The sequence below is a fragment of the Toxorhynchites rutilus genome, chromosome 1 (assembly GCF_029784135.1).
Source record: "Toxorhynchites rutilus septentrionalis strain SRP chromosome 1, ASM2978413v1, whole genome shotgun sequence".
Classification (NCBI taxonomy): domain Eukaryota; kingdom Metazoa; phylum Arthropoda; class Insecta; order Diptera; family Culicidae; genus Toxorhynchites; species Toxorhynchites rutilus.
In genome coordinates, this window is record NC_073744.1 from 55,256,274 (window position 1) to 55,283,372 (window position 27,099).

The 27,099-nt window shown below is 38.4% G+C and overlaps 1 protein-coding gene across 1 annotated transcript in view; it reads left to right on the top strand.

The window, feature by feature from the left end:
* Nucleotides 1-7,519: 7,519 nt before the first annotated feature.
* The window catches only part of LOC129766616 (5-hydroxytryptamine receptor 7-like), a 133,173-nt gene continuing 113,593 nt past the window's right edge, over nucleotides 7,520-27,099 (top strand). The window contains exon 1 of the mRNA XM_055767196.1: nucleotides 7,520-8,262. The gene's annotated coding sequence lies outside the window, so the exon portion shown is untranslated. The remainder of the gene's footprint in view (nucleotides 8,263-27,099) is intronic.

Genomic DNA, 27,099 nt, shown 5'->3' on the forward strand with positions numbered 1-27,099 from the left:
GCCGGCCCAAACCATCGCCAAGCCCGGATTGACGGCCAGGAAGGTTTTGCTGTGTGTTTGGTGCGAATGGAAGGGAATCATCCACTATGAGCTGCTCAACTATGGCCAGACCCTCAACTAGGTTTTCTACTGTGGGCAGCTTGACCGTTTGAAGCAGGCGATTGACCAGAAGCACCAGAAATGATCAATAGGAATGGTGTTGTTTTCCCCCAGGACAACGCTCGACCTCACACATCTTTGATGACCCGCCAGAAGCTACGGAAGCTCAGATGGGATGTTCTATTGCATACACCGTACAGTCCGGACCTGGCTACAAGCAGTCTTCCGAAAAAACACTTACACATGTCCATGCGATGTGAAAATTCCATATTTTTGTTTGAATTCGAACATGATTCTCGCTAGTGTTGAGTGTCTATCCCCAACACGAACAATGATACACAAACATAGACATGTGAAAACAAACACGATGTTTATAATTCAAGAACATCATGTACAAACATATCACCCGATGTCGCAGTATTCATTGCTTTCGTTTCGTTTCGTTTTCATACACGGAACGAAATTATTCATCCCAAAACATTTCTTCGTAGAATACTCTTTCACAGAAACGAACTTGAAATTTAATTCGCATTACAAAAATTACATGAGCTGAGAGGCCATGAGTTCATACATATTTTGCAAGTCTGATTAAATAATCCTTGGTTTCGTGCAGAGAAACATTCTCTGAATAGAAAGAAGCTTTCTATGAGAATTTTTTTGTGTGCATGTTGGCAATTAAAGTCTGGGGAACCGACTGCACAGCGGGCAACGTCGTACAAATGCTGACCAAAAAAATAAATACCCAAAAATTAGTCTTAGGTGCATCCTTCAGCGGCACACAGCAGAACCAGCAGAGAAATTTCAGCGGCTAAAACACACTATTAATTTCTCGATGTTATCACAAACTGAATGAAGGAAAAAACTAAAAGCTACACTTATACTGCACTACATATGCTATGTGTGCATGCGATTGCATCATCCTTTCTTCTCCTCTTCTTCGCTCGTTTTATAGCTCGGGTCGCGTTCGTCGCGAACAAGAAGTATTGGCCATTTGTATTCAAAGATCCAGCCAAAATGGTTGCTCCCGTGGTCGAGTGATTAGCGTCACGCCTAACATGTCACTGCTGAATAATTGTGGTACCTTATATTCGATTAAAATTATAGAAATATTGTAATCAAAATTTGTTGTGGTTAACTGAACATCTCCGCCACGCTCTATTCAATTTTAGTACTTGTTCAAATAGCTAATAATAGCGAATGTTACATGAATTCAATATATAAATTGATGCGTGTACTAAATAATGATATCAATTGTGAAAAACTCTGATATTAATCGACGTTTATTTTGTTCAGAACAGATAAAGAGGTTTATTTTATTTGCCCAATATTTTAGACGAAGCATCCATTGTCATGATAGGAAAGCATTTTCTCCATGTCAACATACCAACACACCACGCGTTGAGTGGTGGTGGTGTGGTGTCCGATTCGCTTCTTCTACTCTATGCACTGCCGGTGCTTGGGGTGAAAATGCAAGAGAAACTGTACACCATGTTCGAACATCATGTGAAACATTGGGATTAAACATCGTATGTCCAAACATACAACGAATACAAACATGTCACATTTTCAAACATAGGTACGAAAAAATCATGTTTGTATTCAAACACAAAACTGCGAACAGCAGCGTGGACATGTTTATCCCGGACACAGTGTTTTTTGTGAAACACGGAAGACTGGCTACAAGTGATTATCATCTCTTCCGGTCCATGCAAATCGCTCTTGGTGATACTAAGTTGGCCTCAAAAGAGGCTTGCGAAAACTGGCTATCTGAGTTTTTTGCAAATAAGGAGGGGTGGTTTTCTAAGTTGCCTTCTAAATGGCAACAAGTTTGCGAACAAAGCGGCACATATTTGACTTAAATTGGATAATTTTAAGTATGTTAAATAAAGCGTCAAATTTCGATCAGAAATACGACATTTGTTTTTCGATAAGGATATCGAAGAGTTTTGAAAAAAGGAAAGACCGGTTTCACAGAGAGTTCAAATTAGACTAATTTTATTTCTATCGTTTTTACATTATGAAGCCCTTACGCCCTTACCTAAAGCCCTTACGCTGCACATTCAATCCAGTTCGTTGTCTCGTCAGGTGCAGAGTCCGAATCGATGTTTTACGTTGGTGTCCTAAATTATTGTTTCGCTTGCGTTTGTGAATTGATGCTACCGATAAACTGTTCCACAGTGATCGGTTCTGCTGCTGTGAGAAAAACGATGTTACTTGCGTTAACTCATATAATATATATATAAAACGAATGCTAGTTAGAGACCATCTGAATCGATTCAGTAGTTCACAAGTTATGAACTTTTGAAAAAAGTCATTTTTGGAAAGAAGGGGAAAAGTTGATTTTTCGGGGCAGCCCTAAAATGGAAATGGTCACCCTAATGTAAAAATAGAAAAATACTGGTCTAATGTTTTGCGGTAAAGAACATAACAACCACTTTTCACGAAAATCTGTGAACCACTATATCGGTTTGGCATGGAATTGAATTTTTTTTCCTTCATTTATTTAATTAGGCTCAAGTGGATAAAGAACCATAATCAAACAGTACATTTTTAAATTATTTGAATATGTTATAACTAAATAATCATTAACTCAAGTTGGCTGAATTATTGGTTGTATTTGTTTTTTGTTGTTTTCATGGCTTTGAACTAGAGGACGCTATATATTTTTAATATTTTTGACGTAGAACTACGTCTTTCATCAAGGGTGCCAAATCAGAAAACAGGTCACGTTTTTATGAAATAAAGTTAACGTTAATAACTATTTTTGCCGTAAACGTATTCTGGCGATTTACATATCAAACGAATCAAAAATTCCCTAAGATTCTTTCGATATGCTATACATTACGATCCCATAGTCTGTATATGGTTAAAATCGATGAAAATGGGAAGCATTCCAATTTCCCCATACATTTGTTTTGTACATTTGTGTGCTTCCCTGAACAGAGCTGTCAATAACGAGCAACGAAGGGAAAATCGTAAGATGTAAAGTCTCCGTGAACAAAGGAAAAGAAGAAGAACGAAGGAGAATATTTGCCTGAAGTATAAACAGTGGATCTTGCTGAGGCAAACTTCATTCTTCGTGAGGACACCGACTGGACAACACCGTTTCTGGGCGAGCTGGACGGCGAGGGATCGAATGGTTTTTTCAAGGCAATGAGGGTGGAGGAGTAGTTTAAGGAAAGAGTAGAATTTTCCAAGGGCCTTTTTGAAGGCTAGAGACGAATGAACTGAAGAAGCTTGAAGTCTCTTTAATTCAACGAGGAAAGTAAGGAAAGGCAAACTTTCAGTATCGTTCTAGATACGAAACAATGAACATCGCTTGTTCTTGCATGTTTTGCGCCATCACATGTCTTCGTTTCGGACTGAACTGTGGACGCGACCAAGTTACTCACTCGCTGATGTCTCTGACATTGCAATCATTGCAAACTGACGCCATTGCATTAAAGTTATGAGCTACACAATTGTTTGGGTAATCATTAAGCTAGGCTATCGTCAGCTCACCAAGAAAATAAATGTTCTGGAATTTTGTCAGTGATTTGGTTTTGCATGAAGGTAGGAAAACTCTCTCCACAAATGATGACAGCTAAGCTAATCTAGACTGGCAATATTAACAGAAAGGACTTCTGTTAAGAAGAGCGCAAAACAGAGATAAGTGTGTGTATATTTAGTTGCTTCAAGCCAACGATATATGGATATTTGTGTGCGTACGTGTGTGCTTCATAACCCGTACGTAAAAATAGTGCATCTTCGCTACGCTGAAACCCCATTTGTAATGATAAATATAAACAAGGAGGGGAGATAGCGGGAGCGAATTATTTACGCTAGGGTATTAGTAATGAATCGCTGCTGAGGCAAATATTCAGTCTTTTTCCAAGCAGTTACCATTTAGCTTTCTGTCATCATAAGGCTTCGTTAGTGCCTCTGACATTGCATCAATGCATTGAACTGACGCTATGGTGAAGCAGGTGTTAAGGTTGTACACCAAAAAATTATTTGGGGAATACCAAGTTATTCAATAAGTTATAATAAGTCATTAGTTTATTTGGGTTAACGGGCAAATAGATTTTATTTCGCTTATTTAGTCACCAAGAAAGTAAATGCCATTCTGGAATATTGTATGTGATTTGGTTTCGCTTGCCAGTAGCAAAACTTTCTCCACTCCACCACTGCGTTTATCTTGAGCATGTATTGTTCTGAAAGCACAAGAATGAATCATCAAACAATTATCGTCAAATGATTCTACAATAATAAATCAAAAACATTTCAGGGCGACCAAACTGGTGGACTGGCTATTTCAAAATTTACGTAGCATTATAAAATAATATCCGCAGTTATAAACAAGCGACTTGAATTGAACTACAGCTTAGTTCTACGTCAACAATACGGTCGTGTCTTGAACACAACCTCCTATAATTTTTTTCTGGAAAGCTCAGGTTTTTTTTACATAACATTTCCATTTTGATTTTGAAAAATCATAACTTAAAAACGAAAAAAAATACATCTCTGAATTTTGGATATGTAATGTAAAAAATTACAAAATTGGATGTGTAAAAAATCCTCAGCTTTTCAAAAAAAAAAAAATATATATATATATATATATATAGCGACCTCTAGTCAGAAGGCATGAAGACAACAAAAAACCTACGAATCAATAATCACAAAACCACATCCATTTTTTTTTTCCAGGAATACTATTATTTCTTCATTATTTGCAAATATAATACAGGGTTTTTTCCATTTCGGGCTTCCGAAAGTATACAGCCATGCGCTGACAACCGTTTGACATAGCTGTCAACCAAAGCGTCATATCGTTAGTTGAATGTCTGCCATTTTACAATATGGATCGTTTTAGCATCGCACAACGTGTTAATTTTGTTAAATTATACTATAAAAATGATGAAAAACCGGCAAATGTTTTTCGAGCATTACGGACGGATTTTGGTCGTCATGGACGGCCTACAGAGCACACAATCGCTAATGTAGTGCGTAAATTCGAACAAACTGGATCTGTAGACCGGATATTGTGAAACCTGTGCATCATCGTAATGTGCGTTCGGCCGAAAATATTGCTGCTGTTGCTGCCAGTGTGGAGGATGACCCGAATGTTTCGATTCCACGGCGTGCTCAGCAATTGGGCTTGTCAAACACATCATTGTGGCGAATTCTGCATTTAGACTTGCACCTACATCCATATAAAGTCCAACTGGTACAAAAATTAGAGCGTGGTGACCATGGAATGCGTCGGGCATACGTCGATTGGGTGAACGAACAACAGCAGCAAAATGCTGAATTTTCGCATCAAATTTTCTTCAGCGATGAGGCACATTTCGAGCTCGGTGGCTATGTGAACACCCAAAATTTCCGTATATGGGGCACAGAAAATCCACACGTGATTGTTGAGAGGCCATTGCATCCGCCAAAAGTCACTGTTTGGTGCGCATTATGGTCTGGTGGAGTCATCGGGCCGTATTTCTTTGAAAATGAGGACGGCGAGACGGTAACTGTGAATGGTTTTGCCACAAATTGAAGATATGAATACGGATGACATGTGGTTTCAGCAGGACGGCGCCACGTGCCACACAACACGACCGAACATGGCCATATTGCGAACGAAATTTGAGGGACGCATAATTTCGCGTTTTGGTGATGTCAATTGGCCGTCCAGATCATGCGATTTGAACCCGTTAGACTTTTTTTTTGTGGGGTTATGCGAAAGACCGTGTCTATGCCAACTCTCCACAAACTCTTGAACATTTGAAAGACAACATTCGTGAAGTTATGACCGAGATACCGCCCCATATGTGCCGAAAAGTCATCGAAAATTACCTGTTCCGGATCAAGGTGTGCGAGGAAGCCCTAGGTGGACATTTGAATGATTTTGTATTTCACCCATAATGGCATAAACCAAACTTTAATTTGAAATAAAAGTTTCATCGAAATTCGAATTCTAAGTGTGTTTTATTTCAATTTACTTTCGGAATTTAAAGTTATAAAACCCTGTATATTATACATCTTAGTCGATGCGGTAGATCAAAAGTTCAATGAATCAATCAATGAATTTTCGAAAAAAGCCACTTTTCGGAAAACGGCGAAAAAATCGGTATTGACACTCTAAAAAATAAAAATAAAAAAAAATTGGGTCTAATATTTTGCGATAAGGAACAAATTTACCGCTTTTCACGAAAATCTGAAATATATCGGTTTGGCATGGAATGGCTGTATACTTATATATTATACATAAATACCGTTCTGAATCATATTTCGGACAACATCATATTTCGGACACTTTGTTCTAATATCTTGAAATGCTGAATGAACTGATGATATAACTATCAAATTAATATCACAATTGCTTCTTTAAAGTAATCCATGGGTTCACTATCATTTCATATGGGAACATTTGAATTATAACATAATCGGCAGAAATGTTACAACACTACTCATTATCGTTTGTGTTTGACGTTTCCTTAGCGTGAGCACGTAGAATTTACCCGTTCATAAATATTTAAATTTCTCCCGTGTTTCATCAGTTTCATCGTTAACAGTTTACTGTTTTTTATTTTTTTTTTATTCAGTTCATTTATTTGTAAGGCTCTACTGTTTTTTATGTTTTCAGTCAAATAGGTACCAAAGTAGAAAGCTTAAAAGCATATTGAACTAATTTATTAAAAATATAAACCAAATAATACCTGTACATAAAGTTTAGATCTGTTTTCTGCATCAAATGCCATAAGCGTCCCAAATATGATCCAGAACGGTATGTATGATATGATCTGCCAAATGTATGTAAAACTGTTATCAAATGTGTCATCCTTTTGCAATTGAATGTGGGGTTTTTTCTTATGAAATTATCAGAAAATCCGATAACAAATAAGGTGGGTTTTCATTTTACGCTGGTCACTATTTGTTCTTCGACTTTCGACGTTTTAGTTTGTTTTGTTTTCTAAGACGCTCAAAATAACACACCAACAAACAAAGAAACACTATTTTCATGTTCAACAGCTCACTATAAACCCTCGCATTAATATTCTATCAAGTATCATATGTCAATTCTACGTATCCTTACGTTGTTGCTCTAATTCCAACGCACACGTGGAGGAAATCATCTGGATTATCCTTTCGGATGTCGCATCTCACTAGTGTAATGGTAGAGCAACACCCACCCAACACCCCCTATCAGCGAGGTCAGCGGCATAGCCATAAGCGTGAAATTACCGAAGATTTTTCACCGAGCATCACCTCCTCCGACCGGTGTGATGTTCCTCTCGCTTTTCACTTTCACTTTATCACGCTCGGGTGCTACTTCGGGTCTCCCACTCGCAGTGCTCGTATGTGTGTGTGTTTAGTTGGTAAATTTTCCAGCCGGCATTTTTCCTGCCGGGACCTGGTAGCTCCATTCAGTCGCACGCTGGCTGCCGTTGGGTTTGGATCGGATTTTCCTCCCGCTGTGTGTTTCTTTTTTGAGCGGCGCGAATTGTCGTGGGTGAAACATCTCGTGAAGAAAAACTGAACATCCGGTGGCGACCACAGACCGTTTCGTGGGATGATATATGTTGTGTGTTTACGCGGGAGGAAATTCAATTGACCGTGTGGTTCCTGTGCGCAACCGAACCGAACAATGGGTGGCAAAATACGAAAGGGGAAATTTGTTTTCTGAAAACTTTGCGCCATAGAAAACCCGTCGACAGCTGTTAGTGAAACTAAAGGATAGAGATGATAAGGCCGACGATGATCATATGGCGGTGAGGTGGGTGTGAAACTTGAAACTCTGGACCGATGGTACGGATTGTTGATGCAAGGCATGGATAGGACATTACTTTTATTATTCTTTCCGTCTGTGTAAAAGTAATGAAGTCGAGTGAACATTGTTTATCGAGTGGCGAGTGCTGGTCAACGCAACGAGTAGCGTGCGGTGGCGGAATGTGTTAAACAATAAATTAGTCAATGCAAATAATAGCTTTTTGAGACCGCCGAGCATGAGATACAAGCGCAGAGATTGGAAAAATGAGTAAACATTGGCGAGGTGAGAACAGATGTTATATAGTTTAAAAGTGTTCATTCTTTGTCTTTGGCTGGACAGTATTTCCGTGAACATGCTGAATTTGATACTATAGAAGTTGGGACAACGGAAGTTGATTAATGTACACCTATGCACAGTCTCTGGTAAGTACATACAATATTGTTGTTTAGTGGTAGAATCAGTGATAAGAATTGCTGAATGCTGGCAGCATGTACGAAATACTTCAATTGTACAATGAGAGCCACTTATGGTTATGAGTTCGTGGAATTCACCAGTAATAGTAAGCTAAAAACAAAATATTTCGTAATGTTAAATATATAACAATGTTTATTTTTATTTCTGTATTAAACTATTTCCGAATGTAATTCTCATTTTCATTGATTTTTGGAAGTTAGTAAAGCTTCGTAATATTCAGCTCCGTACCAAAAATTATATTGCTATAATTGCTGAGTCTGATGAACCTCGAACACTTTCGTTCAATCAGAACAAGTTGACCATTTTTATTAATTGAATCGAACTGGATTTGCGATCGCTATTTGATATGGCAATAATGTTTTTAAGAATATGAATATAGTCGGTACCGTCGACCGGGGGGCAAATTGATCACCGGGGTGAAATTGATCAAACGTACTAATGAAAAAAAAATTTAAATTTTTGGAGATATTATTGAATTAAATTTAAAACTTTTTTATATGACACGAACAATAATCATGTTATCATCGAATCGCTTTTTACATTGCATAAAAATAATATTTTTCTGAACAGCATTTCCGTTTCCATTTTTGAACACGATAAAAAAATATGTTTTCAACACATTAAAATGATAATAGTAGACAATAAGAATATTAATTCACACTCAGCTCATTCTTCATGAGTTTAAATAGTGATCAGATAGTTACAATCACTATTAAAACATGTGAGAAAACTCTATTTTACGAAAAAGTACCATGGAAGACAACTATTTGTTTTAAACAGAAACCAATGTTGGTGCTCAGTTTTCTCATAAACGGTAGACCCAATTTTGACGTGACACGTTTGATTTGCAACCCAATTTTATTTCATTTGAGAATTCTTTGAAGTTTTATCGGAATCGGTCCACAGGTCTCAGACATACGGCAGGAACGAGTTCAGAAAAGCAACACAAAACCCGCCATTTCTGGTACCAAACGTCATGAATTTTTTTAAAGCTGGCTTATTTGTGATGAATTCAAGCCTATATGACCTCATTGACCTAATTCGAAAGTGTTCCGGATCATGTTTCGGAAGAAAGTGAAGCTCCTGCAGCCTGTAACCTGCAGCTCAAACAAAATTTTCAAAAAACTTACGTTTAAGGAAATTTTTCGACAAAAGATTTCTTAAAATTTTGTGACCTTGGCATCAGAACTGGTTTTGAAAATAATTGGGTATAGATTAAACAAAATATTTGGGAAATATTTACATTTTTCTGAAGGCCGTGATCAATTTGCTCCCGGTTTATGGTACTTAATTATTTTCTTTCATTACGATGAAAATAGGGGAGAGGGAGGCAAGTTGGCGACGTTAAGCTTTGGCGAGCACTGGATCTTGGAATTTTTTTTTTTTAATATTGATGCTGATTCGGCTATATGAAGTGTTTTCTATCATATTATCTATTGGATGGGCAAACAAACTTAAAAACTTGTCCACCCAAAAGTCGAAAAGTCCACGTGGAGGCAAGATGGCGAATGCCTGGAGGCAAGTTGGCGAATATGGTTTGATCACCTAAAAATCAACAAAATGTAATAACAATTATTTATTTACCCTTGGTTGAAACAGTGGAAATGCCATTTTCTTCAACACTGTAGATGTCACACGCAGGAAAACGATAAACGTATTGTTCGTATATCTTCCAAAGTTCGAAAAAATAAGTCACAATTTTCAACAATTTCTCTCAATTTTCTTAGGCAATTCTTCGAAGCTGGATCTGAATGTGGCTTCAAAGCGGCCGCTCGCTGATTGTGACTTAAAAGCGGCCTTTATTGGACGACGTATCCTGAAATTGATACAAATTTAATATTTCTTGCATAAAGAACATGGAAACGCAAATGCTGAATTGAAAATCTAACCTCCATGTCTAGATATTTTTGTCGATAGCGTCTCAAAGTTGGTTCTGGCACACCGAACTGTTTTGAAGCACCCAGAACAGATAAACCTTCTTCTGAAGCTTTCATAACATTCTCCAAACTGGTGTCCGGCCAATATTGGTCTCTTTTTCGCTTATAAGTTCTAACCATCTGCAATAAAAAACCAAAAATTAACATAATGTTGCAGTTCGCCAACTTGCCCCCAAGCGACATTTCCAATAAAAAAAAAAGACGGGTGGGTAATATCGGGGACATAACCGGAGTGACGTAGGACTATACAAAGGGGACAGCTTTTGTTAAATATATATTTTAAATATATTATTTTATTTTCTTCTACGTGAATACCTACCTATCTACCTGAAAAAATGATTAGTTTACTGTTTACTCTTTATGAATATGTTGATGGTTCTGAAAAGAACCTTTGGTGTTGTGTTTTTGTTATCACTCGATATTCCCATCTTGTTAGGTTAAACCATAAGATATTTTTTTGGGGTCCGCGTGTTTTATACTCTAGCGGTACACACTCACCGGATAGAGACAAATCGGCAGACTCAGCCAGAGGGGCGAGTCCAAAGAGACGAACGAATGAGCGTTAAAAGGGAGCGATGGCAAAAAAATACATTCATTACGATTTGTTCGCTCGTTGGATTCACATGCAGGCTAAAAAGGGTCCTTTTCAGGATCACAAAATTATCTTCAATCTAAAGAGTTTATTGTTTAGTTATCACTCGATATCCCCATCTTGTTCGGCTAAACCTTTCTGTTTAGCGATTGCATTTGCCACTCGCCACAGCTTTCACAGTTGGAAATTTTCTTCCCATCCAGCTTGTGACATATTTTACAGTAAATTGTAAATTACATTCAATGGCACGTCGCATTACCACCACTCAGTATCGGATTGGAGGTAATTTTAACCTGTAATTGAACATTTGCGATGACAGTGGTACAGTGTCGACTTTCAACTTTCAATCTGGAAACAATTTAAGAATTGGTGAAAATTGAATAATCAGGAAAGTCCCCAACTATCAATAAGCTCAGAACAACTGCCAAATTCACATACTCATCAGACCCTGGCAAACAAATTATGAAAAAATCAATTTGTGTTTTATTATTATTTTGGATAATGTTTTAGAAAGCATTGAACTGTATTTCCTAAACTCTTTTTTGGGAGGTTTAATGGCCCTGAAAAGCGCCTTGTTTTATGGAATGGTTCCAATTTAGAAAACTTTGTACTCGTGCTTTTGAAAAAAACCATTTCGAACGCCCTCGATGCCGCCTTGTTCTGGATTTGCCACCAAAGCAGTTTGTGTGAAGAACAAACTTTTTTCTTCTGCTACCTGATGCCGTTTTGCGATTGCGTTTGCCACTCGCCACTCGCTGCAACTGCCTGTTGTTGTCTTGATGTGTTCTGTTCTGAATGCGGTTTTACTTATCGTCGCGAGCAGCTTCATCAGCCAACTCGATCACTTCGGCGGCCGAAACTATATAACGCCGGCTAGGTGGACTGGTGCACTGGTACTAACGCGCTCGGCCTAGCTACCCTTGCGGGGAACTACAGATCAACACGAGCAGGAACTCCAGATCAAGGTTCGAGCGGGATTTTGCCTTTCCCTTCACTTTTCCTCCTTTACCATGTCCAGACATGGCTGCTTGGGTTGGTTTGTTGATGTGTTGTGATGCGAACCGATGTGGTGTACGGTTTGAATAAGAATGATCGTTACGGAAGGAAGGAAGGTATTGTATTATAGAGACTTTAAACTTTTGCAGTTCATTCGTCTCTAGCCTTGAGAAAGGCCCTTTGAAAACTCTACTCTACTTTACTCCAGCTCTACCACCTCCGCCCTCTTGCCTTGAGAAAGGCACTCGATCCCTCGCCGTCCAGCCCGTCCAGCAACGATGTTGTCCAGTCGGTGTCCACACAAAGAATGATCGTTACGGCAGCAGAGCGGGGATTTTTAAGCTGACTGGCTGGCTCGAGAATTACGCATGTGTGAGACTGCGACCAATGTTTCGTTCATTTTTTTCTTTTTCCTTTCCAATCGTGCTTTATTCTATTTCGCTGCTGCTCTGGTTGCCCGTTTTGGTCGGTACGATTTGAGGAGCACAAAATGGACCAATCAAAAATGGGCACATAGTGCATTTTGACAATGCTTGATATTTCACAATTATTCAATTATTTATCTTAAGAAAAATGAAATGTTATTCGTTATGATAGATGCGTAGATATATTTCCTATCAATTGATGCAAAAACCTTTGCGATCTATTGAGAAATGCTCGAGTTATAAGCGTTCCAAATCTTGCATTTTTTCCTACTTGTTCAGTGCCTAGATTTCCATTTCACCCCCTATATCTTCCGGTTAGACGTAGTCCTACGTCAAAATAGCTGAAAAAAAATCATGATTGAACTCGCCGGAAACAAACAGATTATGTACGATAGAGTACCTTTATCATGTATACAATTGTTTTGAAATTTTAACTTTTCTCATAAAATGGATGATGAAATTTGAAAAAACGGAAAAAAATAACAAAATCACTATATTTCTCATTTTTATTTTTCTCTTTTTCACAACGTTTTCGGCAGAGTTACCGAGTACAAAGTTTGTTATGATGCATCTTCAGTAAAAAGTAGGTGACCTCCATTACAACGGGTCAAATTACCGATTCGTCATCTTGCCTCCCTCTCCCCTACAGCAGAATTGGTATAGGATCAAATTTCTTGTGATTTCTCATTGAGTTCAGACATCTATTTATTTTCTAAACAGTCTTCTTTCTTTTCTAAGCTGGAAACAAAGTTTCAGTGTGCGTATTACAATGACTTATGATTAAACATACATCACATGTTTACATTATTTGTTGAATTCATTCGGACTGAATTGATGCGGAATGATTATCACAATCTGTGTTTTATTTGTTTAACAGGTCGGATTCCATTATATTTTATTTTAAACACGATTACATACAGTTCATTTTTGTATATTTCGAATATGACATATTCCAAGCGTAAATGTAATATTTTAACTTTAAGATGAACTTTTATTAACTATTCTCAGTACAGTGGAGTAAAAGCCGTGATTTTTATAGATTCTAATAGAAGGACATCATTATTGAATTACTGACATTGCACAATGGTCCAGAAGGTGCATTCAAGTTGAAATTAGCATCTAGAACTCTACAGTTATTCTTTGAACAAAAACTGTCTTCGACAATGTTGTTAATATGATAGAGCGCTCATTTTCATGTTGTGAAAAATAGGGTGACCAAAGTTTTCGATGAAATAAAATATCTGATTTTATGATCTTCATAGATATAGGTAAACATACTTCGACAATATTGTAGCCACATTTACTTTAAGCAACCATGTAAAGCAAAGTTTTGTTTCTATCCCTTGAAATAACCGATATAGCGCTTTATTTCAATGTTCCGTTAGAGTTATCATGAAAAAAGAAACATTTTTTACTCTAACTTTTATATTAAAAACTTTACACGCAAACTGTCTTCAGAAGACTTTTAGAGCTTACTGAGACGAACATTTAATGGTGCAGAATTTGTCAATTTCTCATCTCTACTCAAAGCCATTGATATTTCTTCCCCAAAAATATCCCCTCTTCATTTGTTTGTTGTTCTTTCTGGGGCAAACTTATGAAATGTTTATTAGCGGAATTTGAAAGAGCATATTTGACTCTATATAATGTGAAACTTTCAATACTATGTTATTTTTTGTACTTGAGTAAACTAAAATTGAAATCATGAGTTTTTGAGGTGAAAAACCATCAATAACTTTGAGTAGGATCAAGATATTGACAAGTTCTATATCACAAAGTGTTTGTCTTAGTAGGCTCTAAAAGTCGTTCGAATACAATTTTGATGTAGGGTTTGAAATATAAAAGTTAGAGCAAAAAAAAAACGTTTTTTCATGGTCACCCTAACGCAACTTAGAATAAAAAGCGCAAAATAAATTATATCGAGAGATAAAAAAAAGCTTTGTTCTACAAAGTTGATTGAAATAACTGGAGTTACAACATTGTCGCACTATGTTTATCTCTATATTTTTGACAACATTGAAATGAGCGCTGCATCATATATAATAACTTTGTCGAAAACTGTTTTTTGTCTAGAGAATAAAGATCTTCCATAAAATAGTTTTTAGCGCTTTCTATGTAGAGTCACCATGGGTCACCATTCTTGCTTTAAATTTTGAATTTTGAATTTCAACTCTACATCAAAATCGTCGCAAGACAAGCATTTTTCGACGAAGAACTTGTCAATATCTTAATCCTACTCAAAGTTATTGATTTTTTTACACTAAACACTCAAGATTTCAAATTTAATTTACTCAAATACAAAAATAACTTTTAGGGAAGGGTCAAAGGTTTTTTTTTCTTGATTATTTACAAAAGAAATACAACAAAAAACTATAATAACTACAAAATATTAAACAAAGAATAAAATGTAGGAGGAAAATGTTTAAATTTTCTTTGTAAAAATCTCTACAAAAAACTCTATTTTAAATTACACTGAAAAAATTTATTATTTTTTAATAAAAAATTATATGAACAACCCTTACAATTTACAACAAGTCACCAATACATCGGAAAACAGGTACTTTTACAGGGATTTTTTTTACTAACAACTTTTTCATGTTTTTTTTTTTGAAAAAAAATCATAACTTTAGATCTACTAGACCAATTTAAATGATCGATACATAAAAAAAAGGCAATTTTCTTTGAAAAAATATCACACAAAAAATGGATTTTGTTTTCTTAATTATTGATTACTAGCTTACCCGGCAAACTTCGTTCCGCCCAAAATTTGTTTTCTTTTATCAATACCTTCAAACATTCACGTTTTCTTACTAAGCGCAAGTTCATGAGTCCAATCGCAGAACTGTTCATTGATTGATCGACCCCGTTTAATTAACCTTTTACTAAAAAAATCCTAGTACTTCTACCAAAACTCATCATTATAATATCAGATTATTTTCAGACATAATTCTCGTTCAAGATTTTTCAACCACTTGCAAATAACATGTTTCTCCGTTACATGGAATAAATGTTTGATACAGAAATTATGATATAATGAAGACAGACCCCTCCCATCTTCTCCTCTTAGAAAGAGGGGAGGTGTGTCTATTCACCATAGAAACGTTTCGTGCCCCCTAAAATGTTCACATGCCGAATTTGACTCCATTGGCTTGATTAGTTTTCGAGTTATGTAGAAATTTGTTTTTCATTTGTAAGACAGCCCTACCTAAGAGGGGGGAGGAGTGTCGAGCCACCATAGAAACATTTATTGCATCATAAAACCTCCACATGCCAAATTTGGTTTCGTTTGTTTGATTAGTTCTCGAGTTATGCATACATTTGTATTCCATTTGTATGGAGCCCCCCTTAGAGAGGGGGGAGGAGTGTCGAACCACCTTAGAAATGTTTCTTCCCCATAAAACCTCCACATGCCAAATTTAGTTCCGTTTGCTTGATTAGTTCTTGAATTATGCGGAAATGTGTGCTTCATTTGTATGGCAGCACCCCTCCCCCCTCAGAGAGACGGGAGTGTCTATTCGCCATAGCAACGTTTTGTGTCCCCTTAAACCTTCGCATGCCAAATTTGGTATTTTATTGATACGTTTTCGAGTTATGCAGAAATTTGTCTTTCATTTGTATGGCAGCTCCTCCTTAGAGAGGGGGTGGAGTGTCTAACCTTTATTGCGCCCTAAAAGCTCCATATACCTTATTTGGTTTCGTTTACTTGATTGATTCTCGAGTAATGCAGAAATTTGTGTTTCATTTGTATGGTAGCCCCCTCTTAGAGAGAGGGAGGAGTATCTAACCACCGTAAAAACATTTAAAACATATCGTATTCAAAAGTCAGAATTAGGTTTTTGTTCTTTCCTGAGTTATGATTTTTCAAAGTTTGGATGTTTTGGTAGTGATAGTTTAATGGACAGAAAATAAGAACACGGAAAATCATTTTTTTGCAAGCCCTAAGGAAAAAATTAATAAAAATACGGATCAAATATTTTGCGATCATGAACAAAACTACCACTTTTCATGGATAACTCCGCCTGCGATTGACGGATGTTGATTGTAGCATGTCCAAAAAAGTACCTGAAACTCTGAAACAGCCATCCCATGCCAAACCAATATAGTGGTTCTCAGATTTTCGGGAAAGTTGGTAGGTTTGTTCCTTAAAGCTAAATATTAGACCCGTATTCTTTTATTTTTTTTCATTGTGGTGCCCATTTCCATTTTAGGGTAGTTCGAAAATTCAACGTTTTCCCCTTTCATCCAAGATTGATTTTTTTCAAAGATTCATAACTTTTAAACCACTGAACCGATTTAGATGATCGACATATCAAATTGAATTATCCTTTTTTTTTGGAAAAATATTTAATTTGCAGAAGATTTGGATTTTGTTTTTTCTAACAAAATGAATTTATTTACGTTGTTGAATGACAGATGGCGCACCATTCGAGCTTTGATCCATACATGTATACATACAACCAGGTGAATCGCTGGTAAGCTGGAAGCCTTGAGTGAGCACAATGAATTATTGAAATACTTTAAATCACAATTGGTCGAATTACAAAACCACAATCACGCTATTCTAATCGTTCCTGATAAAACACCAGCTGGAGAGGAGAGCACGTGTGTAGATTCAATGCGCAAGCGTTGCTGAAATCATAGTAGGCAACTTTACAGTAACGCGAGAAAATGTGATGCGAAGAAAAAACTATAATTTGGAATTCATCGTTGAGGCACACGAACGACTGCGATTCCCACGACACAATCAAACAAAAACGGCATGAGGAAGCATAGATTAACTTGCAAGACGCTATCATGAGCAAAGCCGATACAGTCTTTGCTATTGCCAGAGAAAAAACAGGAAATGAGTTATATCTATGGTATAACAGCAAGGGTGACGTAGGACTATCGTTGATTTAGAGATCATTTGTTTGAAGTTGAATCTGAATCCATTCTGAATGAATGAATAAATGAATATTTGGGGGACTTCGAAAACGAGAGCGTTACGTTGGAGGCACAAGGTTTTATGCATCCAATATAGGATACGAAAAACCTTGTTCCGAAGAAAAATCTTCAGAAGCTTTCCTGCTAACTGCAGTTGATTGACAAATCACAAAACCAAATGTATTACATGGATATTTTATGGATAGAAAACATTAAAATAAACTCTTTCAATGTTTTTCAATGTATTTTTGAATACCCAGAGGAACTGGCAGATTATTTTCTGTAACGGTTAGATATTTCCACATTTTCATCGATACTGGAAGCCCACCAGTGGTTAATGCTAATTCGATAACCAGCTGTTAATAGCACTTGATTGAAACATATTTGGTCACTGTGTTACATGGATAGAAAACATTCAATTAAACTCTTTCACATGAATATATTTTGAAAATTCCCAAAGGAACTGGCAGATTATTTTCCAGCCATGATTAGATCTTTCCGGAACATTCTCGATGCTGAATGGCATCCTAACGGAAAGAGTTCTGCGCGTGTATGTGTCGATCCTTCGCCGTCCACCTCCTCCAGCACGTTAGGCTACGATGTTGTCTTGTCGATGTCCTCACGAAAAATGAATGTGTCTCACCACCAGAATATCGCTTAAGTATGCTTTTTGTTTGTGATTGAATCGAGAGAAGGTGTGGTTTACGATGGCAATTTGGAAGGCAAACTAGAGGGGAATGAACTCTCTGAGCTCGGAACTTTCGGCGACTGAGCAATAATCGATTGCGTGCGCATACAATATTGGATACGGAAATATCCTACTGATGGGAAGGAATAATCTTCAGAAGCTATCCTGTTAATTGCGATTGATTGAAAAATCATAAAACCAAATGTATTTGGTCACAGTGTTACATGGATAGAAAACATTAAAGTAAACTCTTTCACATGAATGTATTTTTAAATTCCCAGAGGAACTGGTAGATTATTTTTAGTAACGATTGGATATTTCCATATTTTCCTCGATACTGGAAGCCCACCAGTGGTTAATGCTAACTCGATAACCATTTGTCAATAGCACTTGATTGAATCATATTTGGTCACAGTGTTACATGGATAGAAAACATTAAAATAAACTCTTTCACATGAATGTATTTTTAAATTCCCAGAGGAACTGGCAGATTATTTTCCGAATTTTTCTCGATGCTGAATGGCATCCAAACGGAAAGAATTCCGCGTGTGTATATGTGTGTGTAGCGGCTGCTTCGAGATCTTCCCGGGGAACCGTTTGTGGCATCACTCTCCTCCTGATGGATTCCCTTCTGGCCTAAGGTGCACAAACAAGCTCTTGGTGACACCATTCATCCGCGCTTTCATGATAAACGAAGAACTTCACCACAACAGCGACAACATGCTCCAATCGCTGTTCAATTAGAACTGAGTGGATTTCCGAGCGGCGCTCGCTTATATACCGATTGGTGATTTCAATAGCCTGTTTTGAAAGCAATTTTAAGGCTATTGAAACAAGTTTTTGGATCAAAAAGTAACAAGTATAGAACGCGTAGACATTTTATCTTTTGAATGAAGTGTTTATCATACCATTTCGTTCAGTTGTTTAGGAGCTATTAACGCTCAAAATCTCGGTCTCCGGCGTAACGCTTTCGTTTTCGAAACTTTGATTTTACACCCCGGTATAGAAATGAAAGACGTAGTCCTACGTCAAAAGCAATGCATTGCTATGACATAACAGGGCGTGTGTTCGAACCAAAAATGAAATCTGGTTGGATTCTGTCTCACCTATTGCTGGATGTATTCGGTTGAATGGAAGAAGCGAGGATTACCTCATCCATACATTTTTAGTTTGGGTGTTCACGCCCTAAGGAAATCGATATTATGGCGGGTTTACATTAGGGAGATCTATAGCTATAGATGGATTTATTCACGTGAAAATATGTGTAAACGGGTGAGAATAAATATGATACACTTATTCGAGGTATATATAACTTGAATAAATTCAGCATATGTAAACGCTTGTGAATTTCTCACTGGTGAGAAATCACTAAAGTTGGATGCAGTTCTACTTCTGGTGAATAACTTCACCGAAGATATGAATATATTCATTATAGAAGTTCACGCTATCTATAGAAACCTGAGTTACCTGAGCGGATTGCAATTTTGCAAATCGCGAGAAAAGGATGATATACGCGCATTTTCCACCAACGAGACAGAGCTTGAACGAAATGAATATTCGTTTAATTTCTTTAATTTTTCTATTTTACGACAAAAATTTACTACTTTTTTTCTCTTTACATTTAACTTTTAAGAGATTAAACAGGTCAGTTATGTTAATGGAATGAATTGATTCAAGAAACATAATACAAACATAATCGTTCGTTTTCATCGATTACATTCGATTAAATTTGTAGCTCGTCAAAACATTCAAATACACTTACAATATATTAGTTATGTTTTATTCGACACTCAAAATAGTCACTAGAAATAAAATATATGACAGAACAACGTTAGCCGGGTCAGCTAGCATAAATATAATATGTGTCTTATAATATCAGTTAAATTGTACTGCAACATATAATTCAGAAAATCAACGATAGAGTTAGTTCATTGCATCAGTACTATTTTTGATGAAGAAAATCTCTTATCTCCGAATGGAAATATTTTTTTCGAGAGAAATCAAACATACTTTCGCTTTTTTTTCCAGCCGAAGAATCAATCTGCGACATATGTGAAATAAACTGTCATCGGTACCGCTTGCAATACGCCATATTATATTTGAGATCAAATAATTTTCCGAGCAAAATTGCGTGGTATCCAAATGATAGCTGACTGCTAATACCTTAAAATTCGTTTTGGGAAATGCAAATATGTAATGCATGATGGATAGCTACACAGCATTAAGCCATACTTTTTTTCGATTGATTTCACATATCAAACTGTCAGTAAGTATAGTGTCATTCCCCATTCTCTGCAGCATCCCAAAACATTCCGGCATCGACGACATCGAAAGAATTGAACGCTCCATTAGGATTGTGCGTCGTCGGTTTCGGGGAGCTGTCGAACACGAAAGTGTCATACTAGGGGACGCATATTAGTGCGCCGACCCAGGATTATGATATTGATGGTAATACATAAAGCTCTATAGGGCCCGAAACAAGCCTCCCAACGGAAGCCACTTACGTTGATGTTGACCTTCATCCTGTCTTCGGTTGACTGGTGTAGGATGCCCCACCGGGTAGCTGATGGTGGGTGACAGTGGCATGCGGTACTATATTCCATGAGCGGTTTCAGCTCGGGATACAGTACATTCTTTACTCTGTTATGGTTTCGGAAACCCCATCGAATATCTGACAAGCGGCAACATATATTAGCAACATTCAGCCACATACCATAATCGAACTGTCTTTTGACAGTAAGCCGTAAATGATAATGCTTGCTGGAAAAACATGACGAGGAGGTTGGCGCTTTATAACCGAACGGTCGAATAGACACATATCCGTAGTATCGCCATCAAGAGAATTATTTGACAAGAGTTGAATAGGTCTACGTTGTGTTAACGCTTGAAGAATCAAGAGTAACGTTGGATAAATATGAACATATCAAGCCCATTACTCAGAATGGGCGTCATTTTCTCATTATGCTTTCCTTTTGAACAGGCATATTGATATGATGCCAATGATCACTGAACAATTTGTTCATCCGATAGCGGATTCACATGTTGAACAATTCCACCCCAAATCAGCCGGCCGCTAACCCGACGCTTTTCAATTTTTTGAAACATGGTACGTATGGTGGAAACTTCCGAAAAACACTTACACATGTCCACGCGATGTGAAAATTCCATGTTTTTGTTTGAATTCGAACATGATTCTCGCTAGTGTTGAGTGTCTATCCCCAACATGAACAATGATACACAAACATAGACATGTGAAAACAAACACGATGTTCATAATTCAAGAACATCATGTACAAACATATCACCCGATGTCGCAGTATTCATTGCTTTCGTTTCGTTTCTTTTCATACACGGAAAGAAATTATTCATCCCAAAACATTTCTTCGTAGAATACTTTTTCACAGAAACGAACTTGAAATTTAGTTCGCATTTCAAAAATTGCACGAACTAAGAGGCTATAAGTTCATGCACCAAAATATATATTTTTATTAAGGCTCATATGGCGTCAGCCTAACGGGGCCGGGTTCGGGTTCAATATTTTGACAATGTTTGCTTACAACTATGTTAGTAATATGTAACCGATTACTCGCGGTTGGCTCGAGGTTAGTATTACAAGTGTCCTCATAATTGGGATGTTGCAGTCTTCAGTGCTCTGTACGTGTGCCCGACATGGGATACTTCCTATTGGGATGCAGCTGACCGTTAATCAGCAACGACCCCCTAGTCTGCACCCCATATCTAGCGGGGTGCGTCTTTTTCGACTCGAGGAATCCAGGATAGAATGATCACTAGCCGGCGCAATCATCAGCTAGTGTAGAGTTGTCATGAGCGGTACAACCTTTGGCTCTTGTTGAATCATCAGTGGACTGCACAACCTTCGGCCCGTGGATCTGTAAAGAGTGTGTGTATGTATTGCCGCGACTAAGTAAAAGTTTATAGATCGTTCATGCACATTTTGCAAGTCTGATTAAAGAATCCTTGGTTTCGTTCAAAGAAAATATTCTCTGAATAGAAAGAAGCTTTCTATTTTTTTTGCGTGCATGTTGGCAATTACAGTCTGGGGAGCCGACTGCATAGCGGGCGACGTCGTACAAATGCTGACCAAAAAAATAAATACCCAAAAATTAGTTTTAGATGCAACCTTCAGCGGCACACAGCAGAACCAGCAGAGAAATTTCAGCGGCTAAAACACACCATTAATTTCTCGATGTTATCACAAACTGAATGAAGGAAAAAACTGAAAGCTACACTTACACTGCACTACATATGCTATGTGTGCATGCGATTGCATCATACTTTCTTCTCCTCTTCTCCACTCGTTTTATAGCTCGGGTCGCGATCGTCGCGAACAAGCAGTATTGGCCATTTGTATTCAAAGATCCAGCCAAAATTGTTGCTCCCGTGGTCGAGTGGTTAGCGTCACGCCTAACATGTCACTGCTGAATAATTCAATTTTAGTACTTGTTCAAATAGCTAATAATAGCGAATGTTACATGAATTCAATATATAAATTGATGCGTGCACTAAATAATGATATCAATGTGAAAAACTCTCATATCAATCGATGTTTATTTTGTTCAGAACAGAAAAAGAGGTTTATTTTATTTGCCCAATATTTTTGATGAAGCACCCATTGTCATGAAAGGAAAGCATTTTTTCCATGTCAACATACCAACACACCACGCGTTGAGTGGTGGTGGTGTGGTGTCCGATTCGCTTCTTCTACTCTACGCACTGCCGGTGCTTGGGGTGAAAATGCAAGAGAAACTGTACACCATGTTCGAACATCATGTGAAACATTGGGATTAAACATCGTATGTCCAAACATACCACGAATACAAACATTTCACATTTTCTAACATAGGTACGAAAAAATCATGTTTGTACTCAAACACAAAACTGTGAACAACAGCGTGGACATGTTTATTCCGGACGCAGTGTTTTTTGTGAAACATGGAAGACTGGTGGAAACTATCTAAAATCACAATGGCCGGCTGGACTCAAAATCCAGATGTCTGATTCAAATATGATGTTTGACAAAGATGTTGGAAAATAAATGAACCATTTAGAAAAAATAACATTTTAAATGTAGTTTTAAATCATTTTATTCAAAAATTCCGTCAACTTTGGGGCTTACTTTGCGAGATTAAGTGACAAAGAAAGCACCAGCATCGAAAAAGCTTGAGGTATTGAAGACAGCCGCCACACACACACACACGAAACTCTTTTCGCTTGGAAGTCATCGAGTCAGCATTGACGGGCATCGAGGAGAAGAAACCGAAAAGATGTCATCGTTGCTGACAAACAATATTCCAGTTCCGCTTAGAACTTAGAATTGTGTCCTACACTCGATTATTACAGTTTGAACAAAATATTTTTGTTTATATTTCAAATGTATAAAATAGTCTGACTAGGTTCCAGGTTCAGTGTCTAAAAAGGTCGCAATTAGGTAATTTGAATCTTCCCCTAAGTTGTTGAAAAAACTTCCCAATCTGGCGTTCAATGATGTTATCATGCGTGATAAGTTCGGTGTGTCATTCACACAGTTCAGCTTGAAGCGATCGGACGCTTTGTGCTATTGTGCTCGCGTTTCGGTGACAGCTATTGTTGTTGGCTGGTGTTTTTTCCTCAACCAAGTGTGCTTCTTCCATCGCGTGTTAATTGTGGGAACAGTGAAGTGCGCTCAACAATTCCCACCAGCTGGAGTGAATAGCTTCTCACAGCAGATACTTGTGAAGGTCTATAGAGAGACACTTTTGATCGCCGAATCATCGCCATTTCCACCGCCGACGTAGGTGCGCTCGCTCACCAATACACCTACAGCAGTGTAGCAATAGACGCCAACACGTGATCAACTGGACGGTGCAGAACGAGTCGAATATTATCTGCGCGGGGTGCGCATTTAGGTGAATACGCATAAAAATACATTTAGAGAAAATATATATAAATATTATATTTTATTTTATTTTTTTCTTGAAATATTATAATTGTTTATTTTATTATTGTGAAATATTTTTTAAAAAATAGAATTTAAGTGCCATTTATAATGGCAGAAGGTGGGGGGTCTCCGAATATGGAGATCTCAGACAATGAAACCAATGAATCCCCCCCATCAGGTAAAAAAGGGAAAACACTTAAACGTGTTCCTAAATCGCAAGATGTTTCTTCTGGGGACGAATCAGCTCATGCTAATAAGCCCCCTCATAAAAAAATCGCAAATCTCTCCTCTCCACCTCTTGACGCTCCCACCCTACCTTCCACTTCGGGTTCCCTTTCTGTTATCCCCGCTACCACTCAATCCTTACCTTCGCCTACTCCCCATGTTGTCTCCCTTCCCACTCAATCCTTGTCCTCGTCTTCCCCCCCTGGTACGTCCTCTCCCCGTGTCAAGGTCTATCCAGAAGATGCATCTGGAACTGGCCCATGGGTTGTTTTCTTTCGGCCCAAACCAAATGGAAAAGCTTTGAAAGTCATGCAGATCGCAAAAGATCTGGCAAGGTATACCTCCGTGTCGGAAATTTCGAAGGTTAGACCAAACAAATTGCGAGTTGTCGTGACTGATCGAAAGGACGCAAACAAGATTGTTGTCGACCAGCATTTTACAATTGAGTATCGGGTTTACATTCCCTCTCACGTAGTTGAAATTGAGGGTGTGATAACCGAAACGGGTCTGACGTGCGAATACATTACGAGTGAAGGTACTGGCCGTTTTAAGAAACTGCCCTCGATGACTGTTAAGATCTTGGGTTGCCGCCAGCTAGGAACAGTTTCCCATGAAGGGGGTGAAACCAAATTTACGCCGTCCGACTCGTTTCGAGTCACCTTCGCTGGTTCAGCTCTCCCGGACTACGTGATGGTAGAGAAATTGAGGTTAGCCGTGCGACTTTTTATTCCGAAGCCAATGATTTGTCAAAAGTGCAAGTCAGTTGGTCATACGGCTGCTTATTGTGCCAATAAAGAACGCTGTGCCACTTGCGGAGAGCAACATGTGGGCGAAGCCTGCAGTGCGACGGTAAAAAAGTGTCCATATTGCGGGGGAACCCCACACGTGCTCTCAGCTTGTGAAGCATACCAGAGTCGCTGGGAGAAACAGAAGCGCTCTTTGAGGGAACGCTCTAAAAGCACTTTCGCGGAAATTTTGAAGGGCGCTTCTCCACTGGCTCAACAACAACAACCAATCAACACACATAATGTTTACGCCACGTTGCCAGTTGACGAAATGGAAGCGGATACAGCTAACGGGGGCACGCCGCCTATTTCTCAAGGGAATCCCCGGCGCAAAAATGTGACCACTCCCAACGTTCAAGGACAAGTCCCTCCGGTGATACCCCCAGTTAGTTTGCCTAAAAAAACGAGTGCAGCGGACAAGCAAAATCAGGTTCCTCCTGGCTTCCGTGGGAATGGTTCACCTTTGAACGACCCAGCATTCGAGGGAACATCAAAAACCCCAAATGTCCCTGTTTTTCCGTCAAGTTCAACTTCCCAATCGGGATTCATAAAGTTGTCCGACCTTGTGGATCAAATTTTCACGTGTTTTAATGTTTCCGACTCCATCAGAACCATTGTCACCGCAATGCTTCCAGTATTAAAGACAATTTTGCAGCAATTGATGCAAACATGGCCCCTCCTTGCAATGATTATCTCTCTTGATGTCTAATTTAAATAGAGAGGTCGGAGATATCACTGTTTTACAGTGGAATTGTCGTAGTCTTATCCCTAAATTGGATACATTTAAATTTTTAATTCATAAGTTCAATTGTGATGTTTTTGCTCTGTCCGAAACTTGGCTTTCTTCGCAAGATGATCTCTCTTTCCACGATTTTAATATTATACGCTTGGACCGATATGACAGATACGGAGGGGTGCTATTAGGGATCAATAAGTGCCACTCATTTTTCCGAATTGATCTTCCACCTATTGGTGGGATCGAAGCTGTTGCTTGTCATGCAAACATCAGAGGCAAAGACCTCTGTATTGTCAGCTTGTATTGGCCTCCGAGAGCTGCGGTTAGCCGCAAGCAACTTGCTGACATGTGCTCACTCCTTCCTGAGCCACGGTTGATCTTGGGAGACTTCAATTCTCACGGAACCGCCTGGGGGGAACAGTACGATGACAACCGTTCATCGTTGATATATGACCTTTGTAACAGCTTCAATATGACCATTTTGAATACTGGGGAAACAACACGTGTACCTACACCACCTGCTAAGCCAAGTGCTCTTGACCTCTCGCTTTGCTCGAACTCACTATCGTTAGATTGCAAGTGGAATGTAATACAGGATCCCAACGGTGGTGGTCACTTGCCAATCAAAATTTCCATCACCACTGGGTCGAATTCTTCTGAATCTATAAATATGGCGTATGACCTCACAAGACACATTGACTGGAAAAAAGACGGGCGGGTAATGTCGGGGACATAACCGGAGTGACATAGGACTATACAAAGGGGACAGCTTTTGTTAAATATATATTTTAAATATATTGTTTTATTTTCTTCTACTACGTGAATACCTACCTATCTACCTGAAAAATGGATTAGTTTACTGTTTACTCTTTATGAATATGTTGATGGTTCTGAAAAGAACCTTTGGTGTTGTGTTTTTGTTATCACTCGATATTCCCATCTTGTTCGGTTAAACCTTCCTGTTTAGCTATTGCGTTTGCCACTCGCCACAGCTTTCACAGTTGGAAAATTTCTTCCCATCCAGCTTGTGACATGTTGTTCAGTAAATTACATTTAATGCGACGTACCGGAGAAACACTTTGCCACTCACTGAAACTAATTGTTGCCTTGATGAGCGCCGAACCGAAGCTGCTCTGTTCTTGATGCGGGTTTTCTGATTGTCGTGAGCAGCTTTGCAAGCCAACTCGAGCACTCCGACGGCCGAAGCTCTATAATCGCTGTTAGGTATACTGGTGCTCCGGGACCAACCCGTTCGGCCTAGTTACCCTTGCGGAGCAATCAGTGAATGCGACCAACAGGGAACTGGAGACCTGCACGGTTCGAGTGAGACTTTGCCTTTCCCTTAACTTGTCCTCCTTTGTTACGTCCACGATGCCGATGTCATACAACCACACGGGTTTACGGTTTGAAAGAAAATAAGATATTTTTTTGGGGTTCGCGTGTTTTACACTCACAGGATAGAGACAAATCGGCAGACTCAGCCAGAGGGGCGAGTCCAAGGAGACGAACGAATGAGCGTTAAAAGGGAGCGATGCCAAAA